The sequence below is a fragment of the Perna viridis genome, chromosome 3 (assembly GCF_037379345.1).
Source record: "Perna viridis isolate PV_CMFRI_1.1 ecotype Kerala chromosome 3, ASM3737934v1, whole genome shotgun sequence".
Lineage (NCBI taxonomy): Eukaryota > Metazoa > Mollusca > Bivalvia > Mytilida > Mytilidae > Perna > Perna viridis.
Genome location: NC_142447.1, coordinates 45,389,816 through 45,400,280, shown reverse-complemented (window position 1 = coordinate 45,400,280; position 10,465 = coordinate 45,389,816). Strand labels below are relative to the sequence as shown.

At 32.7% G+C, this 10,465-nt stretch overlaps 2 long non-coding RNA genes across 3 annotated transcripts; both read left to right on the top strand.

The window, feature by feature from the left end:
• The first annotated feature begins 1,194 nt into the window (after positions 1 to 1,194).
• Positions 1,195 to 3,237, top strand: LOC148622465 (uncharacterized). Its single transcript, XR_015920877.1, has 4 exons — positions 1,195 to 1,549; positions 2,008 to 2,040; positions 2,510 to 2,579; positions 2,927 to 3,237. It is a non-coding gene; the product is annotated as an uncharacterized LOC148622465 (long non-coding RNA).
• Positions 3,238 to 4,450: 1,213 nt separating this feature from the next.
• Positions 4,451 to 9,872, top strand: LOC148622464 (uncharacterized). 2 transcript variants are annotated; one of them, XR_015920876.1, is made up of 5 exons: positions 4,451 to 4,563; positions 6,929 to 7,047; positions 8,800 to 8,832; positions 9,182 to 9,248; positions 9,603 to 9,872. It is a non-coding gene; the product is annotated as an uncharacterized LOC148622464 (long non-coding RNA). The 2 variants fall into 2 exon arrangements; XR_015920875.1 differs by having other exon boundaries at positions 6,912 to 7,047.
• Positions 9,873 to 10,465: the final 593 nt, after the last annotated feature.

The window sequence follows — 10,465 nt, the reverse complement described above, 5'->3', positions numbered from 1 at the left end:
TACACCGGCTGGTTATGAAACTGACCCACAAAACGAATGTCCTTCACTATATACCGCCTGGTTATCAAACAGACATACAGACAGAATATGTTTAAAAATGACCAAAATATCATATAAAGTTGAAAGCAAAAATAAATAAAAAAAAAAAAAGAATGATAAGCCACTATCACAAAATACCACCTGTCTATTACTTAGAAAATAGTATACAGGTGGCATGTCGATCACTTTACACCGGCTGGTTATGAAACTGACCCACAAAACGAATGTCCTTCACTATATACCGCCTGGTTATCAAACAGACATACAGACAGAATATGTTTAAAAAATGACCAAAATATCATATAAAGTTGAAAGCAAAAATAAATAGAAAAAAAAAGAATGATAAGCCACTATAGATTATTTGTACACGTATGCAAATAGCCAAATAAGACAAAACATGTGTCATACCATTCACAGTAAAAGCAGGCAAAAGTAATCAGCCTAAAATGCCAACTAAAAACTGTTCGAGAGTAAAATTGGTAAATTTCCAAAGAATATTCAAAAATATACTTTTTAAACAAAACTAAACTAAATATAATCCCGAATACGTACCATTCTGAATATGTTCGACAATGATAGCAATAAACCATCTTGCTTTAAAGCATAAGGTATGATATAGTAATTATCATCACCTACGCAGAGGAACCAATCTAAATGGTCTTAGTGACTACATGTATACATCAAACCAAGAAAAGGAAGTCAACAATATAAATGTAACTTAAAATAAAGATGTTTAATCATAATTAACCTGTTGAATATTGGAAGAAAGTAGCAATTTTTAAAATTTAACACTTTTCCACATACAAATAAGAACATCGGTACAGAGAATATAATTAAATGAATTATACAAAGAAACATTCAATATCACAGAGCAAAGATTGGACAAATGCTGTTTTTTAAGGAAAAGTATTTACATACTTAAATTTTATGGTCAATCATTTTAAATCTTTAAAATTTTAGAAATAAAATTTTGTGTGCTTTTAAAACAAACAAAAAAAAACTAACATTGATTTAATCTCAAACATTTATAGCAATTATTTACTTCGATTGAATGATTCAATTGTATTTAATGCCAAATTTAGAACAATCTTTTTAAAGTAAAGCAAAACACAACTATTCTTCCGGTTATGTGAACCCAATCTGAATAATTACTGGATTCTATAGACACGGTACAAAATTGAAAACATAGAAAAGATTGTAGATCATTATATCAGTTGTAGAGATACTACTAATTAAATTGAGAAATAATTTATGTTGTGGACAGCTCATATGATTCATATTTAGACTAAAACTGTTTTCGGGTATGAATCAAAGACATCCATGTTAACAAAATTTAAGCAACCAAATTACCAGACAATTATTGATTGCAGATTTTTTATTCTTTTGTTTTCTTTTGGAAGGAACTAATATTTAAAAATAAACCAGTCATATGAGGATGATGGGTTGTGGTGAGTCTAAACGTGCTGGTAAAACGAATAAAAAATCAATTGACGAGAAGGCATTGGACAGGGTATGTAAAAAACAATAGCATGACTTATTATAGACTCATGAAACTGATAACTGCTGGAAACAAACCAAATAGTAAAATCTGATGAGCAACTCAAAACGTATTTATTCATGAATTAGATGAATTAGATCGTAGTAGCGGTATTCGTCAGGACGCGACGTTCTTCCTCCTAATGCGATATTTGGCGTAAATTACATTACGCGACCAGAAAGCTACACATTTTGCAATAAAAATAATACGGTAAAATTGCTAGCATTTATCATCATTGTAAGTGCATAAAACAGACATTCAGTACTAATTAGGAATTCATAAACCAAAAAACAATGTATCATTTCATTAAAATAAAAATTTAAAAAATATGATGTCTTCTTTCTTATTCAACGCAAAAGGCTGAAATCTGGTTGAGGTTTTGAGTCTTTTTTATTTTTTTTTTATTTATTTATTTATTTTTGTCTTAACAGGCACTTTACGGAAATAAAGTGGCAGCAAAGTGGGTAAGTTAATGACAAGGTATTTATAAAATTACGAACTACAAAAATATTTCAAATTTTTGGTATACTGCTCACATGTTTCATGAAATAATCTCTCATCAACATCATTAGAACCCAATGCTTGATTTCAAAAGTTTATTGTGAGGATGACAAAATGACTTCTTCAAAAAAAATAAAATTTTCTTACTAACACTTCCATGCATTTCGACGGCCATATTTTTCTCTCTCTGAAGAACCGTTTGTTCTTTCTTTATGTCATTGTTCCAAAGTCTTAACAATTAATGACACACATTTTACATTTCTTGTTAAACCGAACCGGTTGTGATCTGTACAGTGTAAGCCTTAGTACACATGTTTTAAATGGCGATAAACTGATAAAGGATGAAGTGAACTTCATTATATTGGTTCGCATAGTTTCCTGAATTATTCGAAGTTTTATCTCAGGTTAATTGCATACTTATTTTCACTTAAGAAAAGGAAAGTTGCTACACTAAAGCTTGATTCCAGAAGATATGACAAAGACAGAAAGACTATTTACAGTGGTGAGATCCTATGTAAAAACTTCTAGAATGCAATGTCTTTTCTTCCCACAATTATTCGTTGAAAAGAGAGTAAAATGTCCTCATTTGAAAAAAAATATTCATGTGAGTGTTTGGTTATCTAACACAACAACCGGATAATTTGAGATTTATCCAATTGCAAACAAGTTAAGCCTACAGGAGATATGCTGTACAAACATTATAGACCAACTATTGTTTAATCAAGCAAATACAATAAATAAAACGTTTCCCAAAAACGTCTTGAAATGTCATAAACCAAGAGATATAACAGTTGTATGAAAACAAAATTTTAATTAATTTCTTCTGTTAAGTTAATCGTTTGCTTATAGGAAGAAGAAAAAGAGCTGACATCAATAGAGATCCAACAACGTCAGTGTATGGCCAATGGAAGTGGTGACATCAATTATGATATTAACATGGACTGTGGAAGTGGTAAAATCAATTAAAACATCAACGTAAATAGTAGAAATGGTGACATCAATTATAAGTTATCACGATGCTTGAACTAGACCTTTTGATGGGTGTATTAATTTAACATTTATAAATGATTATACTTAAAAATGTAATTATTGTTATGTTTACAATAGTTTTGTACAAAATAAATGAGCACATAAATAAAATCGATAACAGAAGATAGAGTAACATTTAAAACAAAAAATAAACTTACATTGCGTCTTATTCCCGACTTGCGAACCACCATTTCTCAACATTTATCTCCCTTTGCAGCAGGTGTCTATTCGGAACACGTAAGGTTTTCCATCCGATATCGACGATCCTTTAGGAAATCTCGAAAGTCAAAAGGGAATTTCACGTTCTACTGACCCTGCCATAAATTTTCCTTACCCGGGATACAAATGAAAATCATCCTTATGTAACCTACCAACAAAATGAAACACCCTGTAAAACATCATTGTATTTGTCTGCTGGGGATTCCATTTTCATTCGAGTTACCTCTTTTTTTCTGCACCCGAATCCGAACATCCATTAGAGAGACTTCGGAATTACACCTGCTCTTACGGAAGGTAACTCTGCAAAAACAGGATAAAATATGGCTGCATCCCGAGCTCCGCAAGTAGGAAATTTACAACTACATTTCTACACTATAGAAATTTCAAAATTAAAAATTGTACAATCGGGAGAGTGAAAGAATAATCAAGGGAACCAATTTTATAGTGGTAATCAAAAGAATGTAGTCCAGGGACAAAGACCAGACATACACAACAAAGAACATAAAGTAACTAAAATCATACATACAAAGTGTAAAAAGCAAATGAGCAGCTTGGACTCCACTAAAAACTGGGAGCATGGACCAGGTGCACCGGAGGAATAAGTGTCCTCTGCTTTTCTAGAAACAAGAAAGAAGAAATGATTTATACAAAAATATGCTGTGTAGGATTCTGTTTCGTAATGATATATATATTTTTGTATGTACGATATACAAAAAAATATGCTATTTGCAAGTAACGAAAATGAACCAAAAAAACCTTAAGAAAACAAACTTACTATTACAACATATATGTGGAAGGAAACATTTACAGAACTTTATCGTTGTAACTAATTCAGGTCTTTTCTAGAAAAAAAAACATATTATTGATTATATGTAAAACATATGAAACTTATATGACAAAAAATAAAAAATAAAAAATAAACAAAATATTGAGAAAGCATTTATTAATATTTCAGACTATTTGTTTTGTTCATATATGAGTCGAACAAGAAGAATAATTTGAATCATAAATATTCTCTGAGACCATATTAATCACAAGTAACAAAAAAACAACAATAAAATATGTTTCACTGGATTGAATTAATTGAAAATCATGTAACGGAATATATGAAGTAACTAAAACCGATATGACCCATTCTAGTTAACACATGTTTAAACCAACCCTTGTCTTTACTAAAAAGTTCCTAACAGATAAAAAATATAATAAGTTTTGGGAATCGTAGAAGAAAAATAAAAAAGGTATGTATTACTTTGTAGACTAATATAATGCTCGTTTGTTTTCCTTTTTAGCTCACCTGGCCGTACGCCAGGTGAGCTATTGCCATCACTTGGCGTCCGTTGTCGTCGTCGTTCTCTGTCGTCGTTAACAATTTTTTTCAAACATCTCCTCTGAAACTACTCGATGGATTTGGATGAAACTTAAGATGGTTGTTTCTTATAGTATCCTACACAAAATGATTGCTTGGGTTTTTGATCTGTTAAAAAAACATGGCCGTCTAAAAATAGAACTTAGGGGTCAGACAGCAGTTTTTTGCATATATCTCTAAAACGGTTAGGTTTAACCAAATTCAAACATGGATAAAAGTATTTAGCATGACGAGATCTATCTGTGGTCAAAATGTGGTGAAAATCTGTCGACCCATGTTGGAGTTATTGCCCTTTTTGGACATTTTTGCTGTTATTACTTTAAAAAAATCTTCTCCTCGGAAACTACTTTACAGAATTCAATTAAAGTTAGCATTTTTGTTTTATAGGGTATCCTTAACAAAATGTCCGTTTGGATTTTGGATTTTTTTTTTAAAAAACATGGCCGCTGTTACTAAAAATAGAACATAGGGGTCAGACGGCAGATTTTTGCATCTATCTGTGGTTAAATTTTGGTGAAAATCTGTTGACCCATGTTAAAGGTAATGCCATTTTTGTATGTTTTTTGCTGTTTTTGATATTATTACCTGTTCTGCAAAATTCAATGAAAGTTGACATTTTTGTTTTATAGAGTATCCTTAACGAAATGACCGATTTTTGATCACTGAAAAAACATGGCTGCCGTTTCTAAAAATAGAATAATGGGATCAGACAGCAGATTTTTGCATACATCTCCAAATCTGTAAGGTTTAGCCAATAGTTTGCAATTGCTGAAACGATCCTTATTACAAAAGTCTCCAATGAATCAAATAGAGTCAAAATTGTCTGACAACTTCTTGTTAGAATTATTGCCCTTGAAAAGCAAAAATTTAACCAGGTGTCCGATTCAGGCTCCTGGGAGCCTCTTGTTTCATTTGCACATTGATATCGCAGTGTGTTTTCCTCTCTCTATACAAATCAAAGAAGTCAACTCATTTCGAAATTTCTTAATGGTCGGCATCACGCATTCAAAGAAGGAAAGAATATCGTTTGGCTAGATCCTTCAATCTGAGTTTCCGCTATGTAGATGACGTATTATCTTTAAACAATCCTAATTTCGGGGATTTGATACATCGCATCTACCCAAAAGAACTTGAGATAAAGGATATTACAGACACTATGAAGTCAGCCTCATATATTGACCTACACTTAGAAATCGATTGTAAAGGAAAACTATTGACCAAACTTTACGACAAACGTGATGACTTTTCATTCAGAATTCTCAACTTTCCTTTCATCTGTGGCAACATCCCTTCGGCTCCTGCGTATGGAGTGTTCATATCATAACTCATACGTTATGCCAGAGCTTGCCGAAACTACGCAGAGTTTTGTATCGCACTAGAACTCTAACAAATAGGCTTCTGGAACAGGGTTATGTTGCTACAAGATTGAAGACATCACTACAGAAGTTTTATGGTCGTCATCATGAACTCGTGGATCGTTATGGTGTATCCATCAGCACCATGAAAACTGATTTATTCAACGGGTCATAGTTTTCCTTTCCTTGTTTGTCTACCCCGGACTTGACTTTTTATGAGCAACTCGGCGGGTGTTTCTAAAAAAGCAGAGGACGCTTACCCTACCGGTCCACCTGGTCCATGCTCCCGGTTTTTAGTGGAGTCCGAGTTGCTCATTTACTTTTGTTACTTTGTATGTATGATTTTAGTTACTTTATGTTCTTTGTTGTGTATGTCTGTTTTCCATGTCTGTTCTTTGTCCCTGGATTACATTCTTTTGATTACAGCTATAACCTTGCTTCCCTTGATTACTCTTTGATTACCGCTATAACCTTGCTTCCCTTGATTACTCTTTGATTACCGCTATAACCTTGGTTCCCTTGATTACTCTTTGATTACCGCTATAACCTTGGTTCCCTTGATTACTCTTTGATTACCGCTATAACCTTGCTTCCCTTGATTATTCTTTGATTACCGCTATAACCTTGCTTCCCTTGATTACTCTTTGATTACCGCTATAACCTTGCTTCCCTTGATTACTCTTTGATTACCGCTATAACCTTGCTTCCCTTGATTACTCTTTGATTACCGCTATAACCTTGCTTCCCTTGATTACTCTTTGTTACGGTAATGATACCTATTATGCTCTTAAACATAACATTGTTGTGTGGCTTAAAAACTGTTATTTCTTTCTTTTTACACATTCTTTGTTTTTATTTTCTAAAGAATATAATTTTATGCAGACGATGATGATTTAAATATTTGGACAGTACAGCAATGAGTCATGGGATGTGGAGCGACAAAACCTGATCTAGAACCCCAAATAAAAGAGTCAACAACGACCGAACAAGCACTGTACAGAGTGAGCTAAAGATATGAAATGATAATGATTCAATTTGATTTATAACAAGTCTTCTGATTAGTTTGTTCTCTCTAAGCAAACAAGGTTATTTTTAAAACCAAGCTTGATAGTGTGACGTCTTTAACGTCGATTAGTCCGAGATGCGGGTACCACTTAAAAAAAGATGTTTATTTTACGAATCAATTTGAACTGTCATCCATTAGAAATCAAATAATAGAAAATGTTCTTAACTTTTGAATAGGTTATAGGAAATAACCTGGGTTGGGACAGTTAACACTTTTAATAAACCGCCAGTGTGAACTGCCGCAAACCAGGTATAAAGTATAACCACCTCGAAAATTATAACATTCCTGATATAAATAATCCTTGCAGAACGTTTTCGAAATCCTAAACTCAAAGCATCAAATATATGAAAAATTAAAAACCAGCAAAATCTACAAGAAAAAAATGTTAATTTGAAAACAAAATAATCGACATATGTTCCATAAACATCAGTGGTTATTGCTCTTCTACTCTGTACAAGTCTTAACTTTCTATCAAATGCTATCGTTTGAGTAAAAGAGTAATCAAGGGAACCAAGGTTATAACGTTAGTCAAATGAATGTAATCCAGGGACAAAGACCAGACATGGAAAACAAACATACATAACAAAGAACATAAAGTAACTAAAGTCATACATACAAAGTAACAAAAGCAAATGAGCAACTAGGACTCCACTAAATACTGGGAGCATGGACCAGGTTCACCGACAGGGTAAGCGTTCTCTGCTTTTCTAGAAACACCCGCTCGGTTGCTCATAAAAAGTCAAGTCCGGGGTAGACAAACGAGGAAAGGAAAAGGATGACCCGTTGAATAAATCAGTTTTCATGGTGCAGATACACCATAACGATCCACGAGTTCATGATGACGACCACAAAATTTCTGTAATGATGACTTCAATCTTGTAGCAACATAACCCTGTTCCAGAAGCCTACTTGTTCAGGTTCTAGTGCGATACAAAAAGTCTGCATAATTTCGGCAAGCTCTGGCATAACGTAGTTATGATATGAACACTCCATACGCTGGTGCTGAAGGCATGTTGCCACAGATGAAAGGAGAGTTGACAATTCTGAAGAAAAGTCATCATGTTTGTCGTAAAGTTTGGTCAATAGTTTTCCTTTACCATCTATTTCTAAGTGTAGGTCAAATATGCATTGTGTCTAAACACAGAAGAATACATTCCGAGAGTGTTGCATATCCGCATTTACTTAAAAGAAAGCGCCGTTAAAGACATAGTTTTTTTAAGGAAAATTGTTTTATTATTCAATCAATCATATTACGTTTTTGCATAACTTTTTATGTGGAAATTTTAGGTTTTTTTTCAAAATTGCAACAAACCCCTATCATCGGAATACTCTTTGAATGTCTTTATCAAAACGCAATCCTTTGAGTTTTTCACCCAGTGATCATAAATTTTACAAGTAAACATCAATATAGTTTATTCGAGTTTTACTTGATAAATCACCACAGTATGTTAAAACATAAGTAAACACCCATAGAAGCACGATATCAGAAAGGGATTATTTCATTTTTTGCTATCCATTAGCATCAGTCTCATAGTAAATGCATATGCAGGAGTTATACTCCAATAGTAATACGACATTTCATTATATTATTTCTTTGTTATTCCAAAAGACTATGGTTTTAAGAAATGTAGAGAAAACTTCTTTCAATCAATTTACATACTAAAGCTATAATCGGTTATATTTATAGGCTTTGTACGGAGGAGTGCTGGCACAGAAGTGGGTATGTATATTTTTATGAGATTTAACTAAAACACTAAGAAATATCATTAGCACTGATAAATGTAATAAATTGATATTCCTTACTTTACACTTAAATAGTAAAAAGTCCATCATGCAAGGACTAATTACTTTTGCAGTATTTAGAAACCTTAAATCTGTGATTTTTATTTTCATTTGTACAATGAGGTCAATACGCTTTTAGATTTTTAACATAGAAACACTTTCGATTTTGTGCGTTCTATACCTATATTGTTTTTTTAACTAAACTACAAAGATTGGAAATAAACACGTATTATTGAGTTGAGTTTTTACATGCCTTGTTGACTTACTTCAGTGAATGCTACTTTCAGAAAAAGACGGTTGCTGATAGAAACGCTAGCGCACGTTCGTATGAAACAAGTGGTACCTATTACAGAGGTGAGACAATTAATACCAAAAACAAAGTACAGAGACATATTTCAGTATAGTAAAATACATAGATTCTTGTTAGAATTGAAGTGATATACCTTCATTACAAATAAAAATCAGTGAAAACTAATACAAGAAGTGTATTATTAAAGAAGACTTACCAAAAATCTACACACATGGTGATTTGCATACGATAATGAAGACTCATATAACAGAAATGTATAGTCACCAGGTACTTACTAGTTGAACAATTTCAATAATTCTGAAAATCCTAGAGAGCTTTGAATTTCTTGAAATAAAACAGAAACTTTTGGATGACTTTTTAGCGATATAGTTGCGGGATGTTTACATTTTTTTTAACAGACAAAAATTCCCGTAAGTATGGAAGTACCAAGGCAACAGTACCTTCTCGGAAAGAAAATGGCAATAAACAGAAAAGGAAGGAAGAGAAAAAGAAGAAATAAAATCATAGAAACTAGTATTATTACTTAGTCTAATTAACTTCAACATGTACGGATTTCTCACTTTCTTGTTAAAATATGTCGGTGCTCTTTCTGTATTTTTGATTTTGTATTATAATAAAGATGTACTTTATTGAATGTATATCAAATAAAGTGGCAGTTTACTGAAAGAGATTTGAAGTGTTACAAAGAGATGGCAAAACCAACTTGTCAAGTTTAAAACGACCTGAACATTGATCCCGAACTGGTTGGCCAAAGAAAGACTGATAAAATGTATAGAAACATCAACAATGAAAGAACGAACGAAGGACAAAACAAAGTTGGGAACACATGAAAGGACAACACATAGGGAACAAATTATATAATAAAAAGAAACTGAAAAGAACACACAGAAAAAAACAAAAAAGCACGAACTCCGTTAAATACCAGGGAGCTCCGAATGGACATCAGTTCATTCTTAGAGTATAATAATATACAGTGGAAACTAGGCAACTCTACACAAAACATTCAGCAAAGGGGAACTTCTAGGTTACAGACCACCAATTCAACCAATGAGCATTTGGAACGTACGCAAAAATAGTCCTACGCAGAAATTACCCCTGTTCCTCATAGTGCTGTGAAAAAAGTTCTCATCTTATTTAAAAAATTTAAACAGTTTCTGACAGGAAAAACATTCCTGTACATTTTATAGGTGCATTTTGCTTCTTGTGATGTGAAGCCTAATCTCCATAATGATTTTTAAATATACCCCTATCTTGTGAAAAC